Consider the following 12,500-nt stretch of genomic DNA (forward strand, 5'->3'; position numbering starts at 1 on the left):
AAGGTCAACTCGGAGCGGTCTATGCATCGGGCGCGCTTGGGGCGACTACCAGTGCCAACCCCTTATCCCGCGACGCGTCCGACAAAGAGAACGTTCCAAGGCGGCAGAGGAGGTTACCAGCCGAAGGATGCAGTAGCAATAACAGGTATAGTTCCGCGGCGGCCGAGAAGACTCACCGCATAGGAATCGGGATGCGAGGCGAGGGATGCGGCGGGAAGGCCCCGACGGCTAAACGGAAGAGGCTGCAGGGCCGCCTCGGAATGGTCCAAGCATCGGACGCGATTGGGACGACTACCAGTGCCAACCCCTTATCCCGCGATGCGTCCGATACACAGATAGTTCCAAGGCGGCCGAGGAGCCTCACCGCATATCAATCGGGGTGCGAGGCGAGGGATGGGGCGGGAAGGCCCCAACGGCTAGACGGAAGAGGCTTCAGGGCCACCTCGGAATGCTCCAAGCATCGGACGCGCTTGGGGCGACTACCAGTGCCAACCCCTTATCCCGCGATGCGTCCGATACACAGATGGTTCCAAGGCGGCCGAGGAGCCTCACCGCATAGCAATCGGGGGTGCGAGGCGAGGGATGGGGCGGGAAGGCCCCAACGGCTAGACGGAAGAGGCTTCAGGGCCGCCTCGGAATGGTCCAAGCATCGGACGCGCTTGGGGCGACTACCAGTGACAACCCCTCATCCCGCGATGCGTCCGATACGAAGATGGTTCCAAGGCGGCCGAGGAGCCTCACCGCATAGCAATCGGGGTGCGAGGTGGGGGATGCGGCGAGATGGCCCCAACGGCTAGACGGAAGAGGCCACAGGGCCGCGTCGGAATAGTCCAAGCATCGGACGCGCTTGGGGCGACTACCAGTGACAACCCCTTATCCCGCGATGCGTCCGATACGAAGATAGTTCCAAGGCGGCCGAGGAGCCTCACCGCATAGCAATCCGGGTGCGAGGTGGGGGATGCGGCGAGATGGCCCCAACGGCTAGACGGAAGAGGCTGCAGGGCCGCCTCGGAATAGTCCAAGCATCGGACGCGCTTGGGGCGACTACCAGTGACAACCCCTTATCCCGCGATGCTTCCGATACGAAGACAGTTCCAAGGCGGCCGAGGAGCCTCACCGCATAGCAATGGGGGTGCGAGGTGAGGGATGCGGCGAGATGGCCCCAACGGCTAGACGGAAGAGGCCACAGGGCCGCCTCGGAATAGTCCAAGCATCGGACGCGCTTGGGGCGACTACCAGTGACAACCCCTTATCCCGCGATGCATCCGATACGAAGATAGTTCCCAGGCGGCCGAGGAGCCTCACCGCATAGCAATCGGGGTGCGAGGCGAGGGATGCGGCGAGATGGCCCCAAAGGGTAGACGGAAGAGGCTGCGGGGCCGCCTCGGAATAGTCCAAGCATCGAACGCGCTTGGGGCGACTACCACTGCCAACCCCTTATCCCGCGATGCGTCCGATACACAGATAGTTCCGAGGCGGCCGAGGAGCTGGGGGATGCGGCGAGATGGCCCCAACGGCTAGACGGAAGAGGCTGCAGGGCCGCCTCGGAATAGTCCAAGCATCGGACGCGCTTGGGGCGACTACCAGTGACAACCCCTTATCCCGCGATGCGTCCGATACACAGATAGTTCCGAGGCGGCCAAGGAGCCTCACCGCATAGCAATCGTGGTGCGAGGTGGGGGATGCAGCGAGATGGCCCCAACGGCTAGACGGAAGAGGCTGCAGGGCCGCCTCGGAATGGTCCAAGCATCGGACGCGCTTGGGGCGACTACCACTGCCAACCCCTTATCCCGCGATGCGTCCGATACACAGATAGTTCCAAGGCGGCCGAGGAGCCTCACCGAATAGCAATCGGGGTGCGAGGCGAGGGATGCGGCGAGAAAGCCCCAACGGCTAGAGGGAAGAGGCTTCAGGTCCGCCTCGGAATGGTCCAAGCATCGGACGCGCTTGGGGCGACTACCAGTGACAACCCCTTATCCCGCGACGCGTCCGATACACAGATAGTTCCAAGGCGGCCGAGGAGCCTCACCGCATAGCAATCGGGGTGCGAGGCGAGGGATGCGGCGAGAAGGACCCAACGGCTAGACGGAAAAGGCTTCAGGGCCGCCTCGGAATGGTCCAAGCATCGGACGCGCTTGGGGCGACTACCAGTGACAACCCCTTATCCCGCGACGCGTCCGATACACAGATAGTTCCAAGGCGGCCGAGGAGCCTCACCGCATAGCAATCGGGGTGCGAGGCGAGGGATGCGGCGAGAAGGACCCAACGGCTAGACGGAAGAGGCTTCAGGTCCGCCTCGGAATGGTCCAAGCATCGGACGCGCTTGGGGCGACTACCAGTGACAACCCCTTATCCCGCGACGCGTCCGATACACAGATAGTTCCAAGGCGGCCGAGGAGCCTCACCGCATAGCAATCGGGGTGCGAGGCGAGGGATGCGGCGAGAAGGACCCAACGGCTAGACGGAAGAGGCTTCAGGGCCGCCTCGGAATGGTCCAAGCATCGGACGCGCTTGGGGCGACTACCAGTGACAACCCCTTATCCCGCGACGCGTCCGATACACAGATAGTTCCAAGGCGGCCGAGGAGCCTCACCGCATAGCAATCGGGGTGCGAGGCGAGGGATGCGGCGAGAAGGACCCAACGGCTAGACGGAAGAGGCTTCAGGGCCGCCTCGGAATGGTCCAAGCATCGGACGCGCTTGGGGCGACTACCAGTGACAACCCCTTATCCCGCGACGCGTCCGATACACAGATAGTTCCAAGGCGGCCGAGGAGCCTCACCGCATAGCAATCGGGGTGCGAGGCGAGGGATGCGGCAAGAAGGACCCAACGGCTAGACGGAAGAGGCTTCAGGGCCGCCTCGGAATGGTCCAAGCATCGGACGCGCTTGGGGCGACTACCAGTGACAACCCCTTATCCCGCGACGCGTCCGATACACAGATAGTTCCAAGGCGGCCGAGGAGCCTCACCGCATAGCAATCGGGGTGCGAGGCGAGGGATGCGGCGAGAAGGACCCAACGGCTAGACGGAAGAGGCTTCAGGTCCGCCTCGGAATGGTCCAAGCATCGGACGCGCTTGGGGCGACTACCAGTGACAACCCCTTATCCCGCGACGCGTCCGATACACAGATAGTTCCAAGGCGGCCGAGGAGCCTCACCGCATAGCAATCGGGGTGCGAGGCGAGGGATGCGGCGAGAAGGACCCAACGGCTAGACGGAAGAGCCTTCAGGGCCGCCTCGGAATGGTCCAAGCATCGGACGCGCTTGGGGCGACTACCAGTGACAACCCCTTATCCCGCGACGCGTCCGATACACAGATAGTTCCAAGGCGGCCGAGGAGCCTCACCGCATAGCAATCGGGGTGCGAGGCGAGGGATGCGGCGAGAAGGACCCAACGGCTAGACGGAAGAGGCTTCAGGGCCGCCTCGGAATGGTCCAAGCATCGGACGCGCTTGGGGCGACTACCAGTGACAACCCCTTATCCCGCGACGCGTCCGATACACAGATAGTTCCAAGGCGGCCGAGGAGCCTCACCGCATAGCAATCGGGGTGCGAGGCGAGGGATGCGGCGAGAAGGACCCAACGGCTAGACGGAAGAGGCTTCAGGGCCGCCTCGGAATGGTCCAAGCATCGGACGCGCTTGGGGCGACTACCAGTGACAACCCCTTATCCCGCGACGCGTCCGATACACAGATAGTTCCAAGGCGGCCGAGGAGCCTCACCGCATAGCAATCGGGGTGCGAGGCGAGGGATGCGGCGAGAAGGACCCAACGGCTAGACGGAAGAGGCTTCAGGGCCGCCTCGGAATGGTCCAAGCATCGGACGCGCTTGGGGCGACTACCAGTGACAACCCCTTATCCCGCGACGCGTCCGATACACAGATAGTTCCAAGGCGGCCGAGGAGCCTCACCGCATAGCAATCGGGGTGCGAGGCGAGGGATGCGGCGAGAAGGACCCAACGGCTAGACGGAAGAGGCTTCAGGGCCGCCTGGGAATGGTCCATGCATCGCACGCGCTTGGGGCGACTACCAGTGACAACCCCTTATCCCGCGACGCGTCCGATACACAGATAGTTCCAAGGCGGCCGAGGAGCCTCACCGCATAGCAATCGGGGTGCGAGGCGAGGGATGCGGCGAGAAGGACCCAACGGCTAGACGGAAGAGGCTTCAGGGCCGCCTGGGAATGGTCCATGCATCGCACGCGCTTGGGGCGACTACCAGTGACAACCCCTTATCCCGCGACGCGTCCGATACACAGATAGTTCCAAGGCGGCCGAGGAGCCTCACCGCATAGCAATCGGGGTGCGAGGCGAGGGATGCGGCGAGAAGGACCCAACGGCTAGACGGAAGAGGCTTCAGGGCCGCCTCGGAATGGTCCAAGCATCGGACGCGCTTGGGGCGACTACCAGTGACAACCCCTTATCCCGCGACGCGTCCGATACACAGATAGTTCCAAGGCGGCCGAGGAGCCTCACCGCATAGCAATCGGGGTGCGAGTCGAGGGATGCGGCGAGAAGGACCCAACGGCTAGACGGAAGAGGCTTCAGGGCCGCCTCGGAATGGTCCAAGCATCGGACGCGCTTGGGGCGACTACCAGTGACAACCCCTTATCCCGCGATGCGTCTGATACACAGATAGTTCCAAGGCGGCCGAGGAGCCTCACCGCATAGCAATCGGGGTGCGAGGCAAGGGATGCGGCGAGAAGGACCCAACGGCTAGACGGAAGAGGCTTCAGGGCCGCCTCGGAATGGTCCAAGCATCGGACGCGCTTGGGGCGACTACCGTTGCCAACCCCTTATCCCGCGATGCGTCTGATACACAGATAGTTCCGAGGCGGCCGAGGAGCCTCACCGCATAGCAATCGGGTTGCGAGGCAGATTATTGGGAAGGGAACCCCCTGGGATGCGGCTCAAGCAGTGCCCAAAGGGACTGGAATGCGGAATCACATCGAGAGACCCAAATGCTATACGAGGGCTCAAATCGAATTATCGATTTGGCCACGACATGGACGCATCGGAACGACTACCTTTGCCGAACCACTCGCAATTGCATCCATACCGAAACCAATAGACATTTCCGTTAGAGCCCTCGCATAGCATTCGGGAATCTCGCATGCCCCTCTAAATCGACCAATGCTGGCGCTCAACGAAAATCCGAGCGCTACCACCGTTCGAGCGCCAGCATTGGTCGAGTTAGAGGGGCACGGGGGAGAATGCTCCAGTCAACACCTCCCCTATATAAGTTATTTGTCCGATTCTCGCACAACCGTAGTCTGCCTCGTCGAATCAAACAACGGTCCCAGATTCCGACTTCCGTTCCGTAGAGACCCAAAAGCTAGATGGAGGCTCGCAAGAAAGAGAGTCGGCGCATAGCAATCGGGTTTCTCGAACGTTTAGGGACCGAGCTCACTTGCGGATAGGGCAAAATCCGCCAAGCAACCCAAAAGCTAGACGGGGGCTCGAATCGAATCGCCTAGGCGGCCACAACAACGACGTGTTGGATCGACTACCAGTGCCAAACCATTCAGCAAGACTAGTCTGTGTCGAGGCCGGATAGAGATTCTCAGAGAGCGCCCGTATAGCATTTAGGAGACCTGCCGCGTCCCTCACACTCGACAAATGGTGGTGCACGTTTATAAATCCGAGCGATCCCAACCCTTTCAAGCACCAACATCGGTCGAGATAGAGGGGCACGGAGGGGGCTGCGTGAGACAACACAGTCCCCTATATAAGTTATTTGTCCGATTCTCACACATCCGAAGAATGGTCATCAAATCGGACAACAGCCCAAACTTCCGACTTCCGTCCCAGAAAGCCCAAGAGCTATCTAAAACGTTCATGGCCGGAACTCGATCGCGGCTATACCAGTCCGCCAAGCAACCCAAAAGCTAGACTGGAGCTCTAGTCGAATCACCTCTGTGGCCATTGCAAGGACGTGTTGGAGCGACTACCATTGCCGAACCATTCCGCAGGTCGAGTCCATACCAAGGCCGCATAGAGATTCACGATGAGCTCCTGCATAGCAATCAGGAGACTTGCCGTGTCCATCACAATCGATAAATCCTGGTGCAAGATTTTTGCATCCGAGCGCTCCAACCAGTCGAGCACCAGCATCAATCGACATAAACGGGCACGGGGGGAGGATGCTCGAGAACACTACCTCCCCTATATAAGTTATTTGTCCGATTCTCAAGCAGCCGAAGTCTGGTCATCGAATCGGGTCAAAGACCACAACTTCCGACTTTACCCACAATGCAAGTCATCGAATCGAACATCGGCCCCCGAGTCGGACTCCATGCGTATGTCAGGTCATCGGACCCAAATTCCGCCTTCCTGCGCATGGCGGGCCATCAATATCAACTCGGTCATCGGACCCAAACTCCGCCTTTCTGCGCATGGCACGCCTTCAAATCGGTCATCGGACCCAAATTCCGCCTTCCTGTGCATGGCGGGCCATCAACATCAACTCGGTCATCGGACCCAAATTCCGCCTTTCTGCGCATGGCACGCCATCAACTCGGTCATCGGACCCAAATTCCGCCTTCCTGCGCATGGCAGGTCATCGGACACAAATTCAGATCTCGCCAATATGCCTACGTATCGAATCGGTCATCGGACCCAACTTCCGACTTCATCCATACTGTAGGGTCTTTGAGGTTGGCGCGGTGCGCTCAACCCGGGGAGTCGACCCATCGAAGCATACACCTCCCCTATATAAGCTATTTGTCCGATTCCCACACCTGTGTAGTTTGCACCTCTGACCAGGACATCGACCCCAACTTCCGAACTCGACTGCAACGACGGCACCAGCGCCTTGGTGCGCACCTTGCGACGCACAGTCCCAACATTCGCCTTCCTGCACATGGCAGGTCATCGGACCCAAATTCCGACCTCGCGAGTATGCCTACATATCGAATCGGTCATCGGACACAACTTCCGACTTCATCCATACCGTAGGGTCTTTGAGGTTGGCGCGGTGCGCTCAACCCGGGGAGTCGACCCAACGAAGCATACACCTCCCCTATATAAGCTATTTGTCCGATTCCCACACCTGTGTAGTTTGCACCTCCGATCAGGACATCGACCCCAACTTCCGAACTCGCCTGCAACGACCGAACCAGCGCCTTGGTGCGCACCTTGCAACGCACAGTGCCAACATTCGCCTTCCTGCACATGGCAGGTCATCGGACCCAAATTCCGACCTCGCGAGTATGCCTACATATCGAATCGGTCATCGGACCCAACTTCCGACTTCATCCATACCGTAGGGTCTTTGAGGTTGGCGCGGTGCGCTCAACCCGGGGAGTCGACCCAACGAAGCATACACCTCCCCTATATAAGCTATTTGTCCGATTCCCACACCTGTGTAGCTTGCACCTCCGATCAGGACATCGACCCCAACTTCCGAACTCGACTAAAAAGACCGCACCAGCACCTTGGTGTGCACCTTGCAACGCACAGTGCCAACATTCGCCTTCCTGCACATGGCAGGTCATCGGACCCAAATTCCGACCTCATGAGCATACCTACTAATCGAATCGGTCATCGGACCCAACTTCCGACTTCATCCATACCGTAGGGTCTTTGAGGTTGGCGCGGTGCGCTCAACCTGGGGAGTCGACCCATCGAAGCATACACCTCCCCTATATAAGCTATTTGTCCGATTCCGACACCTGTGTAGTTTGCACCTCCGCTCAGGACATCGACCCCAACTTCCGAACTCGCCTGCAACGACCGAACCAGCGCCTTGGTGCGCACCAAAAGTGCGCACTTTTGGAGGGCACTTTTGTGCGCTCCAAAGGTGCGCACTTTTGGAGGGCACTTTTGTGCGCTCCAAAGGTGCGCACTTTTGGAGGGCACTTTTTGGAGGGCACTTTTGTGCGCTCCAAAGGTGCGCACTTTTGGAGGGCACTTTTTGGAGGGCACTTTTCTGCGCTCCAAAGGTGCGCACTTTTGGAGGGCACTTTTTGGAGGGCACTTTTCTGCGCTCCAAAGGTGCGCACTTTTGGAGGGCACTTTTTGGAGGGCACTTTTCTGCGCTCCAAAGGTGCGCACTTTTGGAGGGCACTTTTGTGCACTCCAAAGGTGCACACTTTTGGAGGGCACTTTTTGGAGGGCACTTTTCTGCACTCCAAAGGTGCGCACTTTTGGAGGGCACTTTTTGGAGGGCACTTTTGTGCGCTCCAAAGGTGCGCACTTTTGGAGGGCACTTTTTGGAGGGCACTTTTGTGCGCTCCAAAGGTGCGCACTTTTGGAGGGCACTTTTGTGCACTCCAAAGGTGCGCACTTTTGGAGGGCACTTTTCCTGCGCTCCAAAGGTGCACACCTAGGTGAGCACCTTCGACCACACCTTGTAGCACACCAAACTCTGACTTTCGACTTCATCCGCAATGCAGGGTCTTTGAGGTTGGCGCAATGCGCACAACCAGGGGAGTCGACCCATCAAACCCAACACCTCCCCTATATAAGCTATTTGTCTGATTCTCATACATGCGTAGCCTGCAGGAGCAATTAGGACATCGACCCCAACTTTCGGCTTCTAAACGAAAACAAGGTCTTTGAGGTTGGTGTAATGCGAACAACTAGGGGAGTCAACCCATCAAACCCAACACCTCCCCTATATAAGCTATTTGTCTGATTCTCATACATGTGTAGTCTACAGGAGCAATTAGGACATCGACCCCAACTTTTGACTTCTTAACGAAAACAAGGTCTTTGAGGTTGACGTAATGCGCACAACCAGGGGAGTCGACCCATCAAACCCAACACCTCCCCTATATAAGCTATTTGTCCGATTCTCATACATGTGTAGCCTACAGGAGCCATTAGGACATTGACCCCAACTTTTGACTTCTTAACGAAAACAAGGTCTTTGAGGTTGGCGTAATGCGCACAACCAAGGGAGTTGACCCATCAAACCCAACACCTCCCCTATATAAGCTATTTGTCTGATTCTCATACATGTGTAGCCTGCAACAACGATTAGGACATCCACCCCAACTTCTGAATTCGTCTGCGTTGACCGCACCAAAGGTGCACGCCTTGGTGCTCACCAAAATCCGACTTCCGACTTCTTCTGCTATGCGGGGTCTTTGAGGTTGGCGCAGTGCGCACAACCAGGGGAGTCAACCCACCGAATGCAACACCTCCCCTATATAAGCTATTTGTCTGATTCTCATACATGCGTAGACTGCAGCAATGATTAGGACATCCACCCCAACTTTTGACTTCTTAAACAAGACAGGGTCTTTGAAGTTGGTGCAGTGCACACAACCAGGGGAGTCGACCCATCAAACGCAACACCTCCCCTATATAAAGCTATTTGTCCGATTCTCATACGTGTAGTCTGCAGCAGCGATTAGGACATCGACCCCAACTTCCGAATTCGTTTGCATTGACCGCACCAAAGGTGCACGCCTTGGTGTGCACCTTGGAGTGCACTTTGGTGCTCACCTCGGTGCACACTTTGGTGTGCACCTCGGTGTGCACCAAAGGTGCGCACCTTGGAGCGCACCAAAGGTGTACACTTTGGAGCGCACCACATAGGGTCTTTGAGAGGTTGGCGCAGTGCGCACACCAAGGTGGGTGTTGAGGTGCGTGCCGAGGTGGGTGGGTGCTAGGGTGCGCTCCATGGTGGGTGCCAGGGTGGGTGCGTGCTAGGGTGGATTCCAAAGAGGGTCATAGGGTGGGTGCCAAGGTGGGTTGGTGATATAGTGGGTTCAAAGGTGGGTACTAGGGTGGGTTCCAAGGTGGGTCACAAGTTGGGTGCCAGGATGCGTGGGTGTTAGGTTGGGTGCCAAGGTGGGCTCCTGCGTGGGTGGGTGCTAGGGTGGGTTTCAAGGTGGACGCGAGGGCGGGTGCCAAGGTGGGTAACAAGTTGGGTGTTAGGATGGGTGAGTGCTAGAGTGGGTGCCAAGGTGGGTGGGTGCTAAGGTGGATGCCAAGGTGGTTCACAGGGTGGGTGGGTTCTAGGGTGAGTTCCAAGGTGGGTCACAGGTTTAGTGCTAGGGTGCGTGTCAAGGCGGGTGTCGAGGTGCCTGGGTGCTAGGGTGTGGATGCCAATGTGGGTCATAGGGTGGGTACTAGGGTGGGCTGCAATGTGGGTGCCAAGGTGGGTAACATGCTCGGTTGGTTCTAAATTGGGTGTCAGGGTGGGTGTGCACCCACCTTGCCCGAGGTGGGTGCCAAGGTGCCAGTGTGGGTGGGTGCTAAGGTGGATGCCAAGGTGGGTGAGAAGGTGGGTGATAGGTTGAGTGGTAGGATGGGTGGGTGCCAAGATGGGTCACAGGGTGGGTGCAAGGGTGGGTAGGTGCTAGGGTTGGTGTCAGGGTGGGTGGGTGCTAGGTTGGGTTCCAAGGTGGGTGCGAGGGTGAGTGTCAAGGTGGGTCACAGGTTAGGTGCTAGGATGGGTGAGTGCTAGGGTGCAAAGGTGCCAGGGTGGGTGCTAGGATGGGTCGATGCTAGGGTGAGTGGCAAGGTGGGTCCACAAGTGTCAAGGTGGGTGCCGAGGTGGGTGCCAACTTGGGTTCCAAGGTGGGTGCCAAGTGGGCGACTGCTATGGTGGATGCCAAGGTGGGTCACGGGGTGGGTGCCAAGTTGCTAGGTTGTGTTCCAAGGTGGGTGCCAACGTGGCTGCTAGGGTGCGTGGGTTAAAGGGTGTGTCACAACGTGGGTGCCAGGATGGGTGCGCACCCACACTGGCCAAGACGGGTGCAAGGTTGGGTTCCAAGCCCGGTCACAGGCTGGGTGCTAGGATGGGTGGGTGCCAAGGTGGGCACCAGGGTGGGTGCACCCACCCTGGCCAAGGTGGGTCACGGGGTGGGTCCTAGGGTGGGTAACAGGGTGGGTACTAAGGTGCGTGCCAAGGTGGGTCATGGGGTGGGTGCCAAGGTGGGCACCAGGGTGGGTGTGCACCAACCCTAGCCAGGGTAGGTCACGGGGTGGTTGTCGGGGTGGGCGTCAAGGAGCCAAGGTGGGTGGCAAGTAGCCAAGTTGCGTGCCAAGGTGGGTGTCGGGGTGGGTGCCAAGGATCCAAGGTGGGTGCCAAGGAACCAAGGTGGGTGTCTGGGTGGGTGCCGAGGTGGGAGCCAGGGTGGGTCCCAAGGTGAGTGCAAAGGTGGGTGCCAGGGTCAAGGTGAGTGCCAATGTGGGTTCCAAGGTGCCAGGGTCAGGGTGAGTGCCAATGTGGGTTCAAAGGTGCTAAGTTGGGTGCGAGGTTGGGTGCGAGGGTGGGTGGGTGCCAAGGTGTGCTAGGTGGAAGCCCGGGTGGGTCGGCATCCCATGGGTGTCGAGTTGGGTGCCTGATGGGTGCTTCTTGTCAAGTTTTAGTCGTCGGGACTCATTTCGAGCCTTAGAGGTCGTTTCTTGTCCGGTTGCCCTGTCTTCGACCTGGGAACCCAATTTTGGTCCTCGGGTCCCATTTTTTTTTGTCTCGCATCCCACTTTTGGCCTGTGGCCTTTTCGGGGTCGATTCTCGTTTTGGGCATCAGAGCATGTTTCTTCTCCTAAAACCCAATATTTGTTTATTAAGTCTCGGAACACATTTTTGTTCTCGTGGACCCATCATGGGTCTTGGAACGCATTTGTGGTCCTTGGGTCCCATTTTGCATCCCGAAACTTGTGTTTTGGTGCTTGATCCCTATTTTGGGTGCCCACCTTGCACCAAGTGCGCACCCGGGGCAAACCGAGCGCCTTGGTGCACCGGGGCAAGATCGAGCGTGCACCCGAGGCGCCCCGAACATGCACCAAGGTGCACTCGGCCCACATGTGAGCGCAGGTCGTTGCGCCCGAGGTGGTGTGTGGGCACCGCGTTGCAGACGGGACACTGCACGCACACGACGCCCCGTCCAGGTGCACGCACGTAGGCCGGGCCGGGTGCACACCCGACGCCCTAGCAAGGTGCGCGCACCCGGGCAGGGCTCACACTTGGCGAACGGGGCGCACTTCGCGAGGGAGGGTGTGCACCTCGACGGGGGTGGGTGGCCGGGGTGGATTCGCACGTGGGTCGCGGTTTGCTAAGTACACACTGCGACAAGCTCATAACGGGTGCGATCATACCAGCGTTAGTGCACCGGATCCCATCAGAACTCCGCAGTTAAGCGCGCTTGGGCCGGAGTAGTACTGGGATGGGTGACCTCCCGGGAAGTCCCGGTGTTGCACCCTTTTTTAGTTTTTCGCCGGGCGTCGCAATGCTATTTGAATAAACCTTTTGCCCGTTTGCGTTCTCGTCGGGGCCGGGCCGGGCCGGGGTGCGCTGCCCGCACTACCGCGCGCGCGGGGGCGACACCGAGCGCGCACCCGAGGCGCCCCGAGCACACAGGCCACGGTGCAACCCGGGCGTTGTGCGCGCACCCCGGTGCGCCCGAGGTGCTGCGCGCGCACCCAGGTGAAATCGGTGTGCACCTCGGCCAGTGCGCGCTCGGTCGAGTCGCGCACGTTGGCCAAGGTGCACGGTGATGTTTCTTACTCTAAGGTTCCGCACCAGACGCCCGGGACAGGTGAGC

At 59.1% G+C, this 12,500-nt stretch overlaps 1 non-coding gene across 1 annotated transcript; it reads left to right on the plus strand.

The window, feature by feature from the left end:
- The first annotated feature begins 12,040 nt into the window (after positions 1-12,040).
- LOC131866438 (5S ribosomal RNA) lies at positions 12,041-12,159 on the plus strand. Its single transcript, XR_009365051.1, has one exon. It is a non-coding gene; the product is annotated as a 5S ribosomal RNA (ribosomal RNA).
- Positions 12,160-12,500: the final 341 nt, after the last annotated feature.

The sequence above is a fragment of the Cryptomeria japonica genome, unplaced genomic scaffold (genome assembly GCF_030272615.1).
Source record: "Cryptomeria japonica unplaced genomic scaffold, Sugi_1.0 HiC_scaffold_144, whole genome shotgun sequence".
Lineage (NCBI taxonomy): Eukaryota > Viridiplantae > Streptophyta > Pinopsida > Cupressales > Cupressaceae > Cryptomeria > Cryptomeria japonica.